Consider the following 21,240-nt stretch of genomic DNA (forward strand, 5'->3'; position numbering starts at 1 on the left):
AGCGCGACGACGCCGGCTGGCCGGGCCAGGCCGGGCCGCCGGGTCAGCCGGGTCGCGCAACCGACGCCCGCCCAGCCCGCCCGCTGCGCACTGCGCATGCTCGGCTTCTCGGCTCTCTCAGCTCTTTCGGCCGCTCTGCTGGCTCGGCAGCACGCCGACTCGCGGGCTCGCCGGGCTCGCTCCCTTCGAAGTTCGAACAGTTCGAAGTTCAAACTGCTTCCAAAACGCGAAGCTTGCGCGCGCGCGCGCGGGTTGGCGATGGAAACTATCTTCTCGAAAAACGAGGCTGTAACGTATCGTTTGATGGCGCAAATGCACGTATTTTTCACGTCGTTTTTTGTACAGTGTGTGAATCTCACGAAACAGGCGACGAAAAGTGGTGGGTGAAATGTGCTCGCATGTCGTCGTGGATTTCGTGTACCACGTAGGATTACCCAGAAAGGTGGGTCAATATCGATAAATGTGCGCGTAAGAAGCAACTACATGCACGTGACCTGTCAAACCTATTCACCCTCATTATTTTATTGTGCGAACCGACATTGCCACGTATCGTGGTCGATTTCGGTCCCGACACCGCGGTAACTTCGAACATATCGTGTTTGATGTTGTGTTTCTCGCCGTCGGTAACTTCGTATTGATATCGTATTCGGTTGGTGGTTGTGTCTCAACACCGATGGTTTCTTGTTGTATTGCGATGTTGTGTTGCAACATCGAATTGTATCCCGGTACGTTGGGTTTATCGTTTGGCGATCAACTTTTGTTGCATTACAACTGCAATAAACATTTGTTGGAAAACAATCACTCCAATGATCACGTCGTTATTGGGCTTTGTTATTAAAAGGTAGGTCGCGGCGGGTGTTCCGGCTATAGTTATTCTGAATGGTTTGGTGGTTGTCTAGTTTCAAAAGCGCGAGGCTGTGTGTACTCTGTGCCGTACTAACAGCTGTACATACTTGCACTGTCGATCAATGTTAATGTGTTCGCAACGCAGAACGTTTATACTATGTGTGTATCCACACCCAATATATTTCTCGCGTATTGCCGTGTGGATATGCCAACGTAATTCATGTTTGTAACTTGGTATCCGCGTTTTATGCGCACGATATCATATTGTAGTCTCCTTTGGTCCCATGATCGACGACCGATATTTGTATATCGTGTGGCCGTACAGTATGTCCATGTCGGTCACCAATATGCACGCGATGTCGTATTCTATTCCAATAACCGTGTATTATATCGGGGTATTGTGCTCCGATATCGTGTTGTATAGCAATAACCGCAAGTTATATCGGGATATTGTGCTCCAATATCCTGTTGTATACCAATAACCGCATACTATATCGGGATATTGTGCTCCGATATGAATTCCCATCGTGCTTATTGGGTTAATCGGATAACAATACGTTTTTATTGGTTTCCATCATCTTCATTGGAATACAATATTTCCAATAAGCCGACTTCATATTGGCCTTTTTCAATAGGGCAGTAAATGCCAGATCCTCCAGTTCAGGAATATGTTAAATATATTTGGTATGGATAACTCCAGTGTTTTTCCTCTTCATTCACAATTTCACAACAGCAACATTTTTTTTTTAATTTATCACTCAGAAATACACACAAGAAGAGACTGCGTTGCAGAGAAATGTTGTGCTGAACGTGATATTCCAACTCGTATATAGTCTTATTGGTAGCCGATATATTATATTGGTTCCAATATCCATAATACACTGAGTATATTGGAATCGTAAACCCTTATTGGATCCCCATACGACACATGGGAATCCAATAAGGGTTAATACGGTATTGGATTCCAATATTTTCAGCGTATTATGGATATTGGAATCTCATAACAAATCCTTATTATAATACAATGCAATAAATGTAATGTTTTCCAATACACTGTCTATATTGTATTGCAATACAATAAAAAGATATTGTTTACCAATATCCATAATATGCTGTGCATATTGGGGTTTTCCAATAGGGCATACTCTATTGAAAAGGGTATTTACACCTTACCAACTTTGCATATTTCTAATGAGATAATTTTTCATGTTGGTTTCATGCACCCCTTCTTTCTGAATTGAGAAAAGGCCCCGAAGAGGGAATACTTTGCGGCAGATGGGTATCGCGTCCACCGTGTCCTTGGGGTCCGCAAGATGAGCAAGCTCACCAAGTTTCAGGTGAGGAAGAAGCTCGGAGCACAGTAGATTAGTGTCAGACACTGCCTGGAGCTACCACAGATCCACTCGTGCAGCCACTGCAGGTCAAGAGAGCACAAGTTGTAGTTCTGCCTGAACTTCATCCGCCAGCAATAACCATGGTAAGCTGCGCCAAACTGCATTTAGCTAAAAAAACACAGGGTCTCTTTCGTTATCTCCAAGACAACTTGAAGGCAAAAGCCGAGGCGCCGATGCATTAAAGACAGACACATGATTTATGGATGCGCCAAGTGTACACCAAGTAAACAATCTAATTTCGAAGACTTTATAAACGTCGTGGCTCCATTAAATCCGAAATACACAATGGGCAATCTTCAATAATAATAATAATAATAATAATAATAATAATAATTTTATTCCGTGGTGCAAATATGCCATTTCAGTTCCAGGACTGATCAAAGCCACAGAGGCTTGTAAGATCAAGTCCACCATTGTAAAATAAAAGGAAGAGGAAAATCATGCATTCACATGGGCATACAAAATATAAGAAGTCACCCGAAATGTCAGTCTCCTTAGAGGGAATGTCAGGAAGTGTAGGCATGTCCTGTAGATGAGTCGCAAAACACATGCACTAACACACAGACTTGTTTCACAAAAACTATCCGAAATAAAGTACAACACAATCGGCTCGCAGAGAGGAACGTGCGATTTGATTAGTGTGTGGATAATGTACTAGTTTTTCATAGCACGAACACACTGTGTACGCTATATTCACAGAAAAAAATGTACATTATACAAATACGGTTTTGTTCAAGTCAGAGAAGACTTGTTGCACAAGACCACACAAGTCATACTCAAATGTGAATTATACACCAGGAAGAACAATAAATAGAGAAACCAATGCTGCAGCAATACTGAAGACAAACTGTTCATCAATTTCCTCAGTTGTTTTTTTGTGCTGGCCTCGATGACGCTCTCTGGAAGTGTGTTAAAGATGAAGGGCACATAATACGAGCGAACTCGTTTGCCGTAGCGCGTCACACAACGAGGGGTCACAAAGCGTGTCGTATGTCGGAGACTTTTATGACTGACGAAGGGGACCTTCAAATCATTGCTCCAAAAGTGACCAAGTGCTACACTTTGTACAAAAAGAGCAGAGAAATTCAGCAGCTGTAGTGCCTCGAAAACATTAATATCAGTCGGAAAATCCCAATTATACCTAACGCTTTTTAGCATGGCCCTCAAAATACGATCGATTTTAATTATACATAGCTCTGCACAGTTACCAAAAATCGTTATAGCGTACCTAACTATACTATAGCCTAGGGCATGCGCGATAGACTTTCTTACCGCAAATGGCATAAAAACTTTGTTGTTAAAAAGTAAACAGCTTACGCTCCGAATCCTTTTACAAATGTAGGACATATGGGAATTCCATGACATGTCTGAATTGAAATACACTCCCAAATACTTAACTTTATCAACATAGTCCAGCTGAGAACAATGACAGTCAATAGAATTCAATTCGTGTAGAGCGACTGGTGAGTCAAGGTTCACTTTCTTGAGTGGGTTTCTGAAGCATACCAGTTTTGTTTTTGACGCATTAATTGTTATTAAATTTTCATCAAACCAGTCCATTATTTGCGTGGCATCATGTTTCAATAAGTTTACAGCATGATAGTAGTTCAGATGGCGTGAGACGAGCAAGGTATCATCTGCATACTGAAATAGACGACACTTAGATACTCGGTGGAAATATCGTTTACGTATATTGCCGCCCGCAGAGCCGAGAAGGCAACGCTTGGTCATGGTCTTCTAGAAGATTCCCGGTCATTCTCGCAGCAGACGTAACTTTCCCTCTGCTTTGTTATTCTCGAAAGTGCCAGTTACCCTCGCCCCGAGCGCGCGACGCTCGAACCTTCTTTGCCGAACTTTCGAGATAGTGACGCACGGTAGATAAGCAGCTGCCCGCGACCTTGTCGAGTCAGTCTCAGTCTCGCTCGCGCTCTCTGATTCGGCGCCGAATCGCCGCCTGCTTTTCTGCTGCTTCGACGCTCTTTCGGTACTTATTTTAGGTTGGCACAAGTTCACCCATTAAACCTTTCTTTTCAGTTCATTGTTTTCCTTCTCGTCGCCTTAATTCGTGACAATATATTAAACAGGAGTGGCGACAACACCGAACCCTGAGGGACACCAGCTTTTATCATTACGCGCATGCTCCTAAATTGTCCTACAGACACGATCTGCGAACGCTTCGAAAAGAAATTTTGTAGGAGAAGAAAAAATGGACCACGGAAGCCGAAATTATGCAGTTTACTGAGAAGCACGTCATGGCTAAAGGCGTCGAATGCTTTAGATAGGTCTAAAAAAAGTGCACACGCAAATAGGTTGTTCTCAAATGCGGTGTGAATAAGATCTGCAATGTCTTCCAGGAGTAACTGGGTACCTTTCCCTGCCACAAAACCATACTGGTTATTTGAAAATATATCAGAGCTGTCGATAAAGCTTGACGTCACGGGGAATAGGTGCTTTTCTAATATTTCCCCAATGCATGGCAACGTTGAGATAGGACGGTAGCTCTCATGCTTTTTTGGTGTGCCTCCTTTAAAAAGGTGTTTCACAAGTGCAGTTTTTAGGTCAGCGGGGATAATACCAGAACTAAAACAAAAAAACATTTATCATGACAAGGAGGACTTCTTTAATTGCATCGAAGTTACGACATAGGTCACCAACGCGGTGCCATCGATTCTAGGTGCTTTATTCCGCTTTATACCATATCAAATAGAGCGCAATATACTTAAATCAAGAGGAGGTAAAAATTCCGAGGAAGGTGATCTGAGCTTATGCTCTGAACTGGTAGAGGCATCTTTACGATCTCTGGCGATACCTGACGTCGAAGCAAATATCTTGTTGAAATCATCGACGGTGGATTGTAGGTTAGCTCCGAAATACCTCTCTAGAGGAATATTTATCGGTTGTCTCGATGCGCGCCCTCTGAAGGTGTTCATTAGCTCCCATGTTTCCCGTGGATTTGATCTTGTCTCAAAAAACTTCCTCTGGAAGTAACGTCGTTTCGTGGACCTAATAATCGCATTTACACGGTTCCTTGCACATTAAAGTTCGGCGCTCAGCTCTAAGTTTTTAGGGGCACGAAGTGAACGCAACCACAATGCCTCCTTAGTCTTAATGGCTACCATGATGTCGGTGTTTAACCAGGGCTAATTCAACCGTTTCTTGAATTCCACTTCTTTTAGTGAGTCACGATAGAAGGACTAGAATACCTCTACAAAAACGCTATAAATAGCGGCGGGCTCTACCGGCATCAATATTCGATTCCAGTCAAATGTAGCTACCGACAGATCAAATTTGATTGTATCAGTAATCGAAACGAAAGTACAACCGCGTACTTTTTCTTTTCGCTCATTCACCTCGCTTTGTAACCGACAACCTATGAAGTAGTGATCGGACAGCTTATTACTGATGACGGCAGATTTTACGGTGGTGTCAGGAGAGCGGGTATTTATGTGATCAATACAGGACACGACCAACTTTCCAGATAGGAGCTCCTCTCCTGTGGGGAGGCTGATAGTACGTTCAATTCCATATTCCGAAAGCAGGGTTAAGTAATCGCAAACATTGGACTTGTAAGGTTTAAGGGTGTCGATATTCAAGTCGCCGACCATGCAAAATTGCCCTTCGGAGCGATACTCTTTAAGTGCAACTTCTAGTTCTGAAAGAAAAAGTGAGACATTTTCTGATGGAGGCCTGTAAATTGTTAATAAATATGAAGAAAATCCAGACTGAGAAATACTTATAGCGAAAGATTCAGCATGGGAGAAAGAGACATTCAAACTTGTAGATAGCCACTTTTCTTTAACATATATTGCCGCGCGCAGGGCTGAGAAAGCAACGCTCGGTCACGGACCCCCAGAAAGTTCTCGTCTATTCATGTACCGCACGTAACTTCTATCATTTATTCCTGCTTTTGTTTTCTAGAAAGTGCGTGTTCATTCTCGCCCCGATCACGCGACGCTCGAGCCGCTTTCGCCGAATCTTCGAGATAGTGACACACTCTAGATAAGAGGCCGCCCGCTACCTTGTCGAGTCAGTTTCGCTTCAGCGTTCGACTCTGCTGCCACGCCGACTTCGACGCCCGCGACGCTCTATTATTATCTTTTGTACTCTTTTATTTTTGGCACAAGTTCGCCACATTAAACGTTTATTTCTTCCTGTTTATTTGTTATTTTTGGTCACCACCCGTGACATTTTGGTGGAGGTGCTGGGTAGCAAAGGTCCGTCGCAGCTCGGCCTGGAATTCTTCCCACGACGCAATGGACGCTTCGTGGTTCTCGAACCAGGTGCGTGCCGTGCCTTCCAGAGCAAAGTAGACGTTCTGAAGGCACTGCTCCGGTGTCCATCGGTTATGGCGGGCCACTCTTTCGTAACGTTGTAGCCAATCTTCAACGTCCTCGTGGATCTCCCCGGTGAAAGGCGTCGGAGTCCGGGGTGCGACGGGCAAGTATACGACGGCAGAAGCGGCCGGGATCTCCGACTGGTTGGCCATCGCCGTCGTCTTGGGCCTCGGCTTGTCCGGCAGCAGACCGTACTCAGGATCCTCTCCCTTTATGCGGCGGCTGGTCCGAGGTTCAGGTTCCGCGGTGAATGGTCTTCTCACCAAGCCGGGAATCGGACTTGTGCTGCGGGCCCTTGGAGGGGAACGCTGCACGGGCATGCGGTACCCCGCACCTCCACCAAAATGTCACGGGTGGTGACCAAAAATAACAAATAAACAGGAAGAAATAAACGTTCCGACCATGTACCCCTTTCCAGCTGGTACATGGTCGGAAGGTAACGACGATGCTGGACGCCATGCTGCCCCATGAGCCATCTGACAACGAGAGCGACGACGCCCAGGCGGTTGCTCAACGCGCCGAAGAAGTTCGCCAGCTCGCCCGACTCCTGATTCAAGACCAGCAACGCGTCGACGCCGGCCGCTACAACCTTCGTCGCAGGGACGTCCACTTCCAGCCCGGAGATAGGGTGTGGGTATGGACGCCCATCCGTCGCCGCGGCCTCAGTGAGAAATTGCTGAAGCGCTACTTTGGGCCCTACAAGATCATCCGACGCCTCGGCGATCTGAACTACGAAGTTCTACCCGACGGAACGCGCCCATCTGCAAGACGTCAGCCGCGACCCGAGGTGGTGCATGTCGTCCGGCTGAAGCCGTATTACGAACGATAGGACTCTCCACTCTCGTCGACGAGTGAACTGTGGACCGTGAACTCCGGCTAGCAATTCTGGTGTCCTTTTGTTTTTTTGTTTTCCGTTTTTGTGCTGCATCGGGACGATGCACTTTTAAAGGGGGGGATAATGCCGCGCGCAGGGCTGAGAAAGCAACGCTCGGTCACGGACCCCCAGAAAGTTCTCGTCTATTCATGTACCGCACGTAACTTCTATCATTTATTCCTGCTTTTGTTTTCTAGAAAGTGCGTGTTCATTCTCGCCCCGATCACGCGACGCTCGAGCCGCTTTCGCCGAATCTTCGAGATAGTGACACACTCTAGATAAGAGGCCGCCCGCTACCTTGTCGAGTCAGTTTCGCTTCAGCGTTCGACTCTGCTGCCACGCCGACTTCGACGCCCGCGACGCTCTATTATTATCTTTTGTACTCTTTTATTTTTGGCACAAGTTCGCCACATTAAACGTTTATTTCTTCCTGTTTATTTGTTATTTTTGGTCACCACCCGTGACAATATAGCAATACCTCCAGCTCTACTGCGTTCACGGGTGTGAAACAACTCGTTATAACCATTCAAAACAAACTGGTTGCTTTGCGATGATGAGATACTAATTTCAGTAAGCACAAATACGTCAATGGGAGGGTTAAAATGACCTACTGAAACCCGAAACTGCTCCCAATGTTTACGTAAGCTCCTTATATTAACGTGAATACTGGTAAAAGAGTATTCAGAAGTAGGTCCTAAAACCTGGTGAAAAGAGCCACAGTCTGGATAGAAAAGCAAGCTGTTATTTCTTAGATGAGCTTCTCGAGATCCCTAACTGAGTTTACGCGTAGAGCCGGAGAGCCCTCGCTTTTGCGGGCATAAATTTTTGCGTTTTTGAGCCAAATGTATTTGCATCCATTTTCTTTCCCTTTCGATCTCGTCATCCAGAAAAGCTCCTTGTTTGCTGGGGTTAGGTTGTCGTTAAAATATAATTTAGGTTCGTTATCAGTCAGCGATAGCCTCTGCAGCCTGCCACGTGCAGCCATCCAGGCTTCCTTAATCTCGACTGAGCCAAACTTAATCAGTACTGGCGGGGCTGTGTCTCGTTTGGTTGGAAGGCGATGGATTGCGACGATCTCAGAAGAGCGCAATGACGCAAGGCTTATTTTCTGGGAGAGATCTTCCATGACCTTAACCAGGTCCTCCCTCGGCGTGTAAGCAAGGCCTTGTACCTCCATATTACAACGGCGGCTGTACTGCTGCGAGTCGTTCAACTCTTCTTTCAGCCTTGAGATCTCCTGTGACTGCTCCTCCATCACTGTTTTTACTTGGTGGACGTCCTTTTGGAGATCTTTTACTGATTCCTCATTGGTCACTGCAAGAGCCAGCACCGAGTCATATTTCTCTTTGAAGGCGTCCACTGTAGACTGAAGTCCTACAACAGTGTTTCGCAGTTCTTCAACAACTCGCTTAAGGAATAGCAGTAGCTCACTTTAGCTGGAAGAGGCAAGAGCGAATCGACGCTAGCCTTCAAAGGAAGAAGCTGATGGAGCGGTACATTGACCGAGGTAAGCTGAGAAGCTACACACGCGAGGCTCGGTTCATCCTGCTGACATTCAGCAGGGACGCTAAAGCTCTCGAGAAGAACGCCGCTGTTGGCCGCAGTGCTCGAGCGATCCTCGCTGCCGCGACACGAAGGACACTTCCAACTGTCTCTTCTGGTAGCGCCCATACCCGAAAAAGTAGCATCCGGAACGCCGGAGCAGGGTTTGCCAAGGTGGTACCCATTCTAACAGGATGAGCAAGTCAGGAACCTTCCGTCAACCGGCAGGGCGAGGTTCCATTTTACTCAATTCATAATAGGTATATAGTGAATGAAGTTATCTAGAAAATTATTTCACAGTTTACATAAATAGATTGGCAACAGAGCTTCAAGTACCGTCAGTGGGCAAACAAGTGGCAAATCAAGCAGAGTGACCTTTGCTCTCGCCTGTTCAAATTGCGTCGGTCACAGTCAGACAAGCTCTAAAGGATGCAACTGGGAAGCAATCCTCCTCGTAAAAGGCGTCCCGTCGGCGACACATCGACACCCAACATTAGACGCTGAATCAAGCGACGCACTGTGATGGCTTCAGGGCGTCACGACGCGGGTGGGGTCAATAGGTGAGGCCGGCGGCAGGCGTCTGGAAGGGGGCCATGATCTTGAATGTTGCTGCCCGGAGATCTTGCGTTACCTATCTCTTTTCTTCTTGGAAACGTAGGCCACCGCTTATTCTAGAACTCACCGCAAAGGTTGCCTTGCAGCTAGAGCGGGCGTGGGTTTGAATGCGAGAAAGCCCGGCAAAGGATATCGCGCAAGCCTTCCCTCACAGCCGAGGTCATAAAGACGCCGGTTTACGTGTTCTTGACGAAAGAGCAGTCTCGTGGTATTGCCAGAGCTTGAATGTGGTGGTCACGGTTCTCGCGGAATGTAATGAGCCTTAAATACCGGAAATTTCAATCGAAATGTGAAGAGCGATTTAAAGAGCCATTGTTCTCGGTGACCTCTTCTTCTTCTTTCTTAATAATAATAATAATAATAATAATAATAATAATAATAATAATAATAATAATAATAATAATAATAATAATAATAATAATAATAATAATAATAATAATAAAGTTTATTGCTCCTCTTTGATACTAGTCGGAATGAATGCAGGTTCGTCAAAGCCATCGAAGGCTTGTGGGACAGAACCTAAGTTGAAGTGACATGGAGTGAAGTATTAAGAACAGAAATGTTAAGCATCACAGCGGCATCAAGAAAGGTATTAGAAAAAAAAAAGCTAGATCATTGCATCGGTATCAAGTGAAGAAAAGAACACAAAAAGCTTGAGCGTCGCAGTAACAGTAAGTGTACAAATGAAAAAAAAAAGTCAGCTTTGTCACAGTGTTGAGAAAAGTTCGTGAAGTTTCAGAGGTTGGTACTGCGACACAGAATGTCAAATGTTTTACATACAAGCAGTATGTACACTGAAGCACCAATCAGTATTATCAATTAGCTCTGGTATATGCATATCTATCAGTCTTCGGTCCTTTTAAATCACATTAACTTTACAAAGTTAGAAAAAAGTAAAATGTAAAAAAATACCATGTGCACCATAAATACAAATTTAAAGAAATGTTAAATAAAATGTTGCAAAAGAAAAGCTGGGACGTTTTGTCTTTCAACCACAAAAAGAACCGCAAAAAAACAAACAAAAAAAAACAGGCCTTTCAAGGGGTTTCCTTTAAGGATGTATAATGACGTAGAGCCTTCCTTAGTTTCTTTTTTGAAGTCAGGTCTTCAAAGTTGGATGGTAACGAGTTAAAAATTTGAGGAACATAGTAACATCGCATGTGTTTGCCATAACGTGTATAACACGTGGGAACATAAAATCGAGTGTCTAGTGGTAGTTGACGGGATGTTGGACGGGGTGTTTTGAATTCGTCATTCCAGTAATGAGTGAGCACGATCGTTTCAAACAAGAGAGACTGAAAATTAGGCATGAAGAGGGCTTGAAAATGATCGGGACAAGATGTCGTGAGTTTGTAAAGTACATGACGCAAGATTCCTTTTAAAATGCTGTTGACTTTTTTGTGCCATAATCCGGAGCAGTTGCCAAAAACTGTTATGCCATATCGGAGTATTCTATATGCTAACGAGTTAGCTATAAGTTTTCGGATACCAAATGGCCGGAAGGGCTTGATGTTGTATAATAAGTAGGAAACACTCCTTAATTTTGAGCATAGTTTTATGAAATGTAAGTTCCACGAGAGGTCTGAGTCAAAAAGAATACCTAAGTATTTTACGGTGTTCGAATGACGAATGGGAGCACAGTGGCAGGCGACGCATTGTGATGTGTGAAGCAGAAGAGGTATGTCTAAAACGATAGTCTTAAGTGGATTGTGAAAGCAAACTAATTTTGTTTTTGAGATGTTTATATCGATTAGATTTTTGCCAAACCAGTCCATTAATTCGATGGAGCATTTCTGTAGCATTTTCATCGCTATGGGAAAAGAAAGATGACTCGTTAGCAGAAGAGTGTCATCAGCATATTGATAGATGGTACAGTTTGAGATGGAGGTATACATGTCGTTGACGTATATAATAAAGAGCAGAGGTGATAGAATCGAGCCCTGTGGCACACCTGTTTTTAGGGGAATCTTGTTCCTACATATTCCTTCTATTGAAACCATTTGTGTTCGATCTTGTAGAAAATTTTTTAACAGGGCCAAAAAAGGCCCTCGGAAACCAACAGCCGAGAGCTTTTGTATTAGAATGGAATGGTTTACAGTGTCAAATGCCTTGGAGACGTCGAGAAAACATGCACATGTAAAAAGGTTAGATTCGAAACCTAAATTCATGTTGTCTGAGAAAGCTTCGAGGAGTTGTTGAGTACCACGGCCCGGAATAAATCCGTACTGGGTGGGAGATATGATGTTGTATTTATCCACAAACGAAGCCATCGCTGTATAAATAAATTTTTCTAATATTTTAACCAAACATGGCAGAATAGATATTGGCCTATAGTTTTCTATTCGGTCTCGTTGTCCTCCTTTGAAAAGAGGTTTAACAATAGCGGTTTTGAGTTCAGTAGGAATTGAACCAGTTAGGATTATTTTGTTGAAGATAGCAAGAAGTGTGTATTTTATATAGTTGAAATTTCTACGAAGATCGCTGAGGCGCATCCCATCGTATCCTGGGGACTTGTTCGGTTTCAAACTAAAAGTTATTGTCTCAAGGTCGGAAAGGGTCATTTGTGGAAGAAATGCCGACGCCATATTTGAGTTAGGGAGATGAGAGGCTGATGACTCATTTTCTCGGGCTTTGATGAAAATGTTGCGAAAACATTGTTGAAGGCACGAGCCGTAGCCAGTGGATCAGGTCCAAAAGAAGCGTTGAATGCATTCCCTTTTAGTTGTTTGGAAGGAATTCCCCGTAATTCATTTATCACTGACCAGGATTTCGCAGGATTGTTTCGAGATTCTATCATTTGTTTATGAAAGTAAAGACGCTTTGCTGAACAAATTAGGGCGCTTACTCTGTTGCGAATAGTTCTGAACTCACATAGGAAGTTCGAGCTCTGTGGTGATCGACGACATTTTTTCCAAGCAATTTCTTTAAGCTTTATGGCAGATAGTTTATCCTTATTTAACCATGGAAGGTTTGTTTTTTTTTGTTTTATGAAGATAACCTTTTTTGAGTTCTCATAGAACTGCCTAAATAGCTTAACAAACGAGGGGTATATGTCCAAATCTGTTTGTGTGAAAGCCTGCCAGTCGTAGGTGGATATATATTTGTCGAGTTTTGATGGTCAGTAATTTCAACTTGACGCAATTTATTTTGCATTTTTTTTATGTAACGCCAGGAAATTCTATGTGGCATGCCACGAAGTAATGGTCCGATAGTTTTTGAGTTATAACTGCTGCTTTTGCATTTGGTAATGGCGACCTTAAATTAATGTGATCTATCCAGGAGGTAACCAAATTGCCTCTGAACAGTTCCTCCTTTGTAGGACCATAAATTGACGGCTCGATGCCATGATCTGACAAGAGAGTAAGATATTCGCACACAAGGCGCTTCGAAGACTTCAGTAAATCGATGTTAAAATCTCCTACTAGACAAAGTGCTGCTTTATCTGGCAGAGCTGATAGACACTCTTGAAGCTCGGCTAAAAATTCGAAAACTTTTTCAGAGGGTGGTTGATAAAAAGCCAGCAAGCATAGATCGGACACTGATGTAAGTATGCGCAGTGCTATTGATTCAGATGACCGAAACGTTACTTGTATATCCGAAAAAAATAGCTCTTGTTTTAAAAAAAACTGTGATTCCACCGCCGCGTCTATTGTCGCGAGTGTAAAAAATGCTTTTGAATACGGGCAAGAAAAATTGGTCTGTATTTTCATTAGAAATATTGATTTCTGTTAGAACAAATGCGTCAGTTATTGGTAGGATAGAGTTAAAAGCCAATTGGAATTCGTCCCAGTGCTTCCGGAGGCTACGGATATTAACATGAAATAAAGTGAAGGAACATGCGCTTGTTGTAAAGATTTCTAGGCAAGATCGAAGGTCGTTAAGCCGAAAAAAGCTAGCCATTCGTTTCTAGGTGATTAGCTCCAATGCTTCAGTATTAGTGATGTGAAGTGTCGTGGATCCCTGGCTTTGTTTTGCAAAAATTTTGCCGTGTCTTACCCAGATAAACTTAAAGTTCTTCTCTTTTCCTCTAGTTCGGGCCATCCAGAATAGTTTCCTGTTGGAATCTGTGAGGTCATCATAGAAATATATTCGAGGATGAGAACCGTCACTAGGTAGGGAGCCGAGCTTCCCACGGCATGACATCCAACGTTCTTTCAGAGCAACAGACGAGAACCTAACCATTATAGGAGGTATAGCAGCCGGCCTAGCAGGCCTAGCAGGCAGGCGATGGGCGGACATAACATGACCAGCCTGAAAATCCTCAACTTCAATTTTCTCCGCGAGCTCTGCCATGATATCGCGAATATTTTCCTGAGTTTTCAACGGAATACCATGTATCTCCATGTTGGAGAGACGATCGACTTGCTCCTTGTCGTTTTGGTATGATTTCAGCCGATGTATTTCGAGCGCCTGCTCCGCGGTAGAAGATCGCAGGGCGCTCAGTTCTAGTTGCATGGCTTTGATGGTGTGGTCTTGGGATTTCGCTGTTGTCACGAGCGAATCGTATTGAGCGGAGAGAAAATTTACGGATTCCTGCAAGGCATTCAATGAGTCTTGCATAGTGTCGACCACCTGTTTCATTGACAACAGGTGGTCGATTTCGTTTCGATTACTGATACAATAATAATAATAATCAATCAATCAATCAATCTTTATTATACAGTTCCCAGGAACAACCCTGAGGTCTTGGTGCTGGTACACTGGTGGATAAAAAAAACAAAAAACAAAAAACACACTATACACATCTCCGCAGAAAATAAGATACATTTTTAGCATAATACTAGGCAGTGCTCGAGTAATTAGTACAATGAAATAAAAACGAGGCAGTAACAGTAGAGACTGAACACAAGACCGAAGGACAACAAGTGCACCACCAGAAAACACGACATGGAGATGACGACATTCAGACATAACAAAGCAATTCAGCAATGCTCATCCTGCACGGGCAAGTTTTTAATAGAAAGGACAAACGTCCTGTAGCAAGGGTTGAAAATATCAAGTTTTTCAGAGTAATGATTCAAACGCTGAGCCATTCTCACAATTGGGTTTACCGGACTAAACGTTCTAGAAACATAAAAAGATGACAGAAGACGAGTAGGCACACGTGGGACCCTAAGGCATAGTTCAGATAACAGGCTCGGAGAATTGATGAGTCCATGCAGCGTTTTAAACAAAAATAGTAAGTCCGCGTTCTCCCGACGCCGGTGCAAGCTAAGCAAACCAACACGCTCTAACGCAGACTCATATGTTAAACAGTGAACATCCTCCTTTATGTAGCGATGTTTAAAGATAGAAACAAACTTTTTTTGCACACGCTCGATCTCCAAGGAGTGACTTTTAGAAATTCCATTCCAAACAACTGAGGCATATTCTAACTGTGACCTGGATAGCGAGCAGTATAACGTGATAAAAGCCGTCGGGCTTTTGAACTCCCTGGTTAAGCGAGAGGCAACACCCAACATTCGCAAAGACGAGTTAACCAGCCTACCAACGTGATTAGAGAAACGCAACCCAGAATCAACAATGACTCCGAGATCTTTCATTACACTTACTCGAGACAAAGTCTCTCCTTGAATATTATATGCAAAAGAGATATTGTGAGTTTTCCGAGAGAGCGTCATGACCTTGGTTTTGGACGGGTTCAAGAAAAGGTCATTTTCAGAGCACCATCGGTAGAAAGAACATGCATCTTCCTGGAGCTTAGCACAATCACGTTCAGTAACTATTTCTCGATAAATTTTTATATCGTCAGCATATTGCAGGAATGAAGAAGTTAAAACAGCAAAAGAGACGTCATTTACGAAAATTGTGAACACAAGGGGTCCTAAAACAGATCCCTGAGGAACGCCAGAGCGTGTCCTGTACAACGAAGAGTTCATGTTGTTAACCCGGACATATGCCTCTCTCTCTCTGACAAGTAGCTTTTTAACCAGTCATGTACTGAGCCACATACTCCATAGGAGGAAAGTTTGGATAAAAGAATAATGTGATTGACTACGTCAAAAGCCTTACTTAAGTCAAAGTAGACAACGTCTAACTGACCTCTGTTACATATTACACGAGATGCAGCAGACATAAAGCTAACAAGATTGGTAGTTGTTGATCTGCCGCTTATAAAACCATGCTGATTGGGAATTGCTAAGTTTCGAAATTTGAAAGACAGGAATTGATAAACTACCATTTCAAAGAGCTTAGAAAATGGAGAGAGAAGAGAAATAGGTCTATAGTTACAAATATCACTGGAACAACAGCAGCGGCTTTCCACGTTTCAGGAAAGATTCCCAACCTTAACGAGTTGTTAAATATAGAGCACAGTACTGGCGTGAATATGTCCTGATACGTTTTGAGAATCGCAGAGGGAATGCCGTCGGGCCCTGCTGATGATGTTGCTCTCATTTTCTTAATACAGGATCGTACGGACTCTTCATCAACATTGATGCAACTTAACAAGTCACCAAACCCATCTAAGTGATAATAATAATAATAATAATAATAATAATAATAATAATAATAGCTTTATTTATAATGTATAAACATGATGGGGGCTGAGGAAAAAAGCTGTCCAAGCAGCTTGACTGGTCCTCAGCCCCCTTCAGGTACATACACTGGCGAGAAAGATATTTGAAAAGAAAACATAGAATTATATAATAATACAAGGTACTTTCATCATAACAATGAACAACAGACAACTATCCCATATACATCAAACAATAATAACAATTGCGTATAAAAGAAATCGGGAAGTTGTACACAAGAAAAAAAAACTATCCAAAACATTCTAAGACCCCTATTGAAAAAGGCCAATATGAACTCGGCTTATTGGAAATATTGCATTCCACTGAAGTTGAAGGAAACCAATAAAAACTTATTGTTATCCGAATAACCCAATACGCGCGATTTAAATTCATATGGGAGCACAATATCCCGATATAGTGTGCGGTTATTGGTATACAACAGGATATTGGAGCACAATATCCCGATAGAACTTGCGGTTATTACTATACAACAGGATATCGGAGCACAATATCCCGACACAACTTACGGTTATTGGAATAGAATATGACATCGCGTGCATATTTGTGACCGATATTGACATACTGTGCGGCCACACTGGCTACACGATATATAAATTTCGGTCGTCGATCACGGGCCCAAAGGAGAATACAATATGATATCGCGTGCATAACTCTCAGAACGAATTCCAAGTTACCAACATGAATTACGGTGTTTGTGGAGAATAACATAGAGGACGAAAACAGGACGACACGTTTCTCCAACTGGCAGCATCCATTTATTTTGACGCCAGTCACCGAACGCGACAGTCACCGCGCAGAGTTGGAAGGGTTGAGGAGGACAGAGAAGGAAGGGAGGGTGGGGGTGGAGAGAGGATGGAGATGGAGGGAAAGAGAAACATGTTTTTAGCCGGCAGCGCACGCCGAAGTCAAAAAAGGGGTGGGGGTAATAAGGGAAGTGACCTTGAGGAGGGAAGGGCGACCCTACTTCAAAGGCGGCTACGTTGGTCGCAACTCCGGACGCAGAAAGGAAACGTCGGCGTCGGAGAGACAAAGCGATGGGGACCCGATGTTTTGCGGTGAATGGCGCATAGCGAAGGCTTCGATAATCTCGCGGCCGTATCTTGACCTGTGTGTGCCCACTGTCGTGGTGGCCGAAAACTCTGGTTCGCAGGAGGGGCAAGAACCGACGTGCTGGGCAATTGGGTGCAGGGAATGGAGGGATGGGTTGGAAGCCGCCTGTTGTACCTCGTTGGCGTGCTCCCTTAGGCGGTCGTTTAGACATCGGCCTGTCTGGCCGATGTATTGCGCGCCGCACCCGAGCGGGATCGAGTAGACGCTGGCCTGTGTACAAGGAACGAATTTGGTAGCGTGTTTTTTGGGGCACGGCTTTGGGGCGGTTGGGTTGTTGACCTTCCTGCAGAGCGAGGAGAGCCTGAGGCGACATGAAAAGAACACCTGCGTGTCATGTCGGAGTGCTAACGATTTGATTCTGTGGGAGACGTTGTGCACGTATGGAATGCACGCGAAGCGGGATAAAAGTGGCCTGCTCTTAGGTTGTGTGGCGGAGGCCTGGGCTGTCATAATGCGTTTTAATCGGGTCTCAAGTAAGTCTTTTGGGTAGCCCGCTTTGACGAGGCGGGTGAGCTGTAGGGAGCAGCTCGTCGAGATTAAGTGAGAGCATGACTTGGATCGGGATGAGGTTAGGAGGTTATGAACGATTCCGCTTTTGACGTTTTTTGAATGGTTACTGTGGAAGGGAAGCACTGGTTTGCATGATCTTTGCTGGAAGGACCAGCGAATGCCGGAATCCGAGGGGTGAAGGCGAAGATCCAAGAACTGTAGTCCGTTCTGTGTGGGGGCCTCGCTGGTAAATTTTAGACCGAACGAATTATCTGAGAATATCTGCTCAATATTTTTAGGATCTGAGGTGGCTTGGTGAACGATAAGGTAGTCATCCACATATCGGAAGACGGAAGTGCCCTGGGCGAGAGTTGTGAGGGCCTCGGAAACCCGCCTATCGACGTAGAACAAGTAGATCTCACTCAAGATGGGGGCGAGGCACGAGCCGATGCAAACCCCTGTCTTCTGGGCGTAGATTGTTCCCTCGTGCTCCACTAGGGTTGAGCGTAGGTAGAGGTCGATGAGGTCCAGAAACCCCGACACAGAGATCCCCGCTGAGTTCTGGAACCTGACCGCGCCGTGGAGGTGTATGGCCTCGCTGATGAAACAGAGCATGGTGGGGATATCTAGGCTATAGTACATGTCGACTATATCAAGTGAGAAAACGGCGGCGGTGTTCTGGGCGGAATGGAGTTCCTCTAGGGGCTTTATCAAGGCTGAGGAGTTGTCAATGCGGAAGGGGTGAGGGAGATCAAGGACTGAGAGTTGCTTTTGTAGAAACAAGGCCAAGGGTCTCTGCCAGCAGCCTTTTTCAGAGATAATGCTGCGGAGTGGAATGTCTGGTTTGTGGGTTTTGGCCGAGAAAAAGATAGAAAGGTATTGCTGAGAAGGCAGGCTGATTAAGCTCTTAAGAGAGGGAAGGTTCAGAGAGTCGCAGAGGGCTTTGGCCTCGGATCGAAGTGAGCCAGAAGGCCGGGCCCTGAGGGGCCTGAAATTCTTACATTGGGCGGCCGACGTCTTCTGGTCCAGCTGGTCCCTGTCAAGGACCACGAAGATTCCCTCCTTGTCTGCCTCGAGGAGCCTAAGGTCCGCCTGGCGGAACTCCTCGATGACCGTTCGGGCCATGTTCCCAGTGGTGGATCCGCCTCCGTGGAAGCGGACGGTCCTGGAGCCGGCGCTGACAAAATCCTGGCGGTTGGCCTCCGGGATCTTCGAGGCCACCTCGTGCACCGCTGCCAGGTTGTCGACTCTTGAAACCGGAAGCTCCGGAGCGAACTTCGGTCCTTGTGACAGGAAGGCCTCGGTGGCCTGCGAGAGCTTGACTTTCGAGATGTTAATGGGTGGTTCGAGCTGCAGCTTGGGGTGTTGTGCCATCCTGGTCTTCAGGCCCCGGAGGAACTGAACCCAGGACATCTCCAGGAGGTGAGCCGCCGACTCCCTGAGGAACCGGTAAGGGGGCTGGGAAGCGAAGCCGACCCCCAGGTGCTTTGACATGGTGGTGGGGAGCAGAGCCTGCATGAGGCGAACTTCCGATGACACCTCTTCACGCGCGATCTGGGTGATCTTGTAGTGGGCAGGCCAGCTGCTTGACTGAAATCCGAAGACGCCTCTGATGTCCTCGTGGAACAGTTTCTTGCGGAGACACAGGCCCAAAACCCTGAGCCGCAGCTGAAGATGAGTCATTTTGGAGATAAATAGGGAGGCTTGGAAAAATCCTTCAGGGCATATCGGCATATCCCGCGGACTAAGAGGATACGCAACACAATATTGATAGTCCGTGAAGCAACGTGCGGATATCGGTATGCCCACATATTCGACATCGCGTGAATGATATCGTCAAACAGCAGGAGTTATCGTACGGCAATACGAGAGAGAACGATATTGGAGGTGGATACACACAGAACACGAACGTTCCGCGTTGCAAACACACTCACATTGATCGAAAGCGCAAGTACGTACGGCTGAATTGGTACGGCACACCGTACACGCAGCCTCGCGCGCTTGAAATGCTAGACAACCACCAAACCATTCAGAATAACTAGCTGGGACACCCACGACCCACCTTTCAACGAGAAAGCCCAAGAACGACGTGCTTATTGGAGTGATCGTTTTAAAACAAATGTTTATTGCAGTTGTCCTAATGCTCCAAAAGTTAAGTTACTGGTGTTGGAACCCAAATCGAACGCGATACGTGACAATGTCAGTTCGATGTAGTTGCTTCTTACCCGCACATTTATTGATATTGCCCCACCTCTCTGGGTAGTCCTACGCCGTACACAAAATCCACGACCACATACGAGCACATTTCACCCACCACTCTTAATCGCCTCCATCAACGAAAGTGAATCGCGGCTGTATATCGGTTGACCCATTACTGTGCCTAGATTGTAGATTGTCTCACTACAATGGAGCCTGTTGGGTGTGATCTTATTCTGATATCGTTATGTCTTGCTTTTTGATCTTGCTGCACACTTCTAGGTGACCTTCTACACATTGCACTCCTTGTCGACATGTCGCTGGTGCTTGAGACTAATTGGAAGTCATTATTTGCTCATCCTTGGTGCACATATTTCATGTTCAACGTCAGGTAGTTGAAGGAGGCACCATGAAACCCTGGAATTTTTTCAGAGCTATTTCAACCTACTGTATAAAAGTGCCGTTTCGTGTGTTGCAGTTTCGTACAAAACCAAATTACACTTTGTTTGTAATATACCCTAAAACAGTTAACTGCAATTAAAATTGCAATTAAACATTGGCCACGAGAGACGACTCGGCCAAAGTGGCCGAAGAATTCCTCGCATAATTTTCCCCATGGGTCATTTTGGATGTTGACAAATTTTCTTGTGAATAATGAGTTTTATGCACATATGTTTTTTCTACTTTTCGTACAGGTACTTCAGTTAGATAAACCCCAGCAAAGGCAGCAAGACAGTCTCATGGGGTCACACCAAGGATAACAGCATACCTGTTTGACTTCCGGGGTATGTCACCGAACATCACTGAACATAATGGTACGTTCCGTTTCCTTAACTTTTCCCTGTGAAATCTGCTTTTTGTTATTGTTCTTGTTGTTGTTTTTTTGTAAAAAGGGTAGTACAACGTTTAAACACCCGAGTGTTCATAAATGGTCTCAGTACGAGACAATAGGGTGTCTTAGGCCCGCTCCAGACGGGGCTACGTTTCCAGCAATTTCGTGGTTGCTGACGGGTTGTTCCCCAACTTTCCCGAGATCAACACGAATTGCTGAGATCTGGCGCGGCTCGAAACGGACGAGCAATTTGGACAACTTGGAGATGTTTGAAGCGGCAGCAGCCAATTAGGAATGTGAAATTTTCACGTGAAACCCCTGTAATGGTGACGATGACAACTGAAAACTTCCCAAGCAGCACCAGAAGGTGAATTTCGATCGGCCAACGGTTGGCCAGTGTCTGGACAGCTTGGGCACTTTAAGTGCTTGGCCACCGGAGACATAAACAAGGCCGGCAAGGGTCCGGCCACAA

The sequence above is a fragment of the Ixodes scapularis genome, unplaced genomic scaffold (assembly GCF_016920785.2).
Source record: "Ixodes scapularis isolate PalLabHiFi unplaced genomic scaffold, ASM1692078v2 PGA_scaffold8__174_contigs__length_109621045, whole genome shotgun sequence".
NCBI lineage: Eukaryota > Metazoa > Arthropoda > Arachnida > Ixodida > Ixodidae > Ixodes > Ixodes scapularis.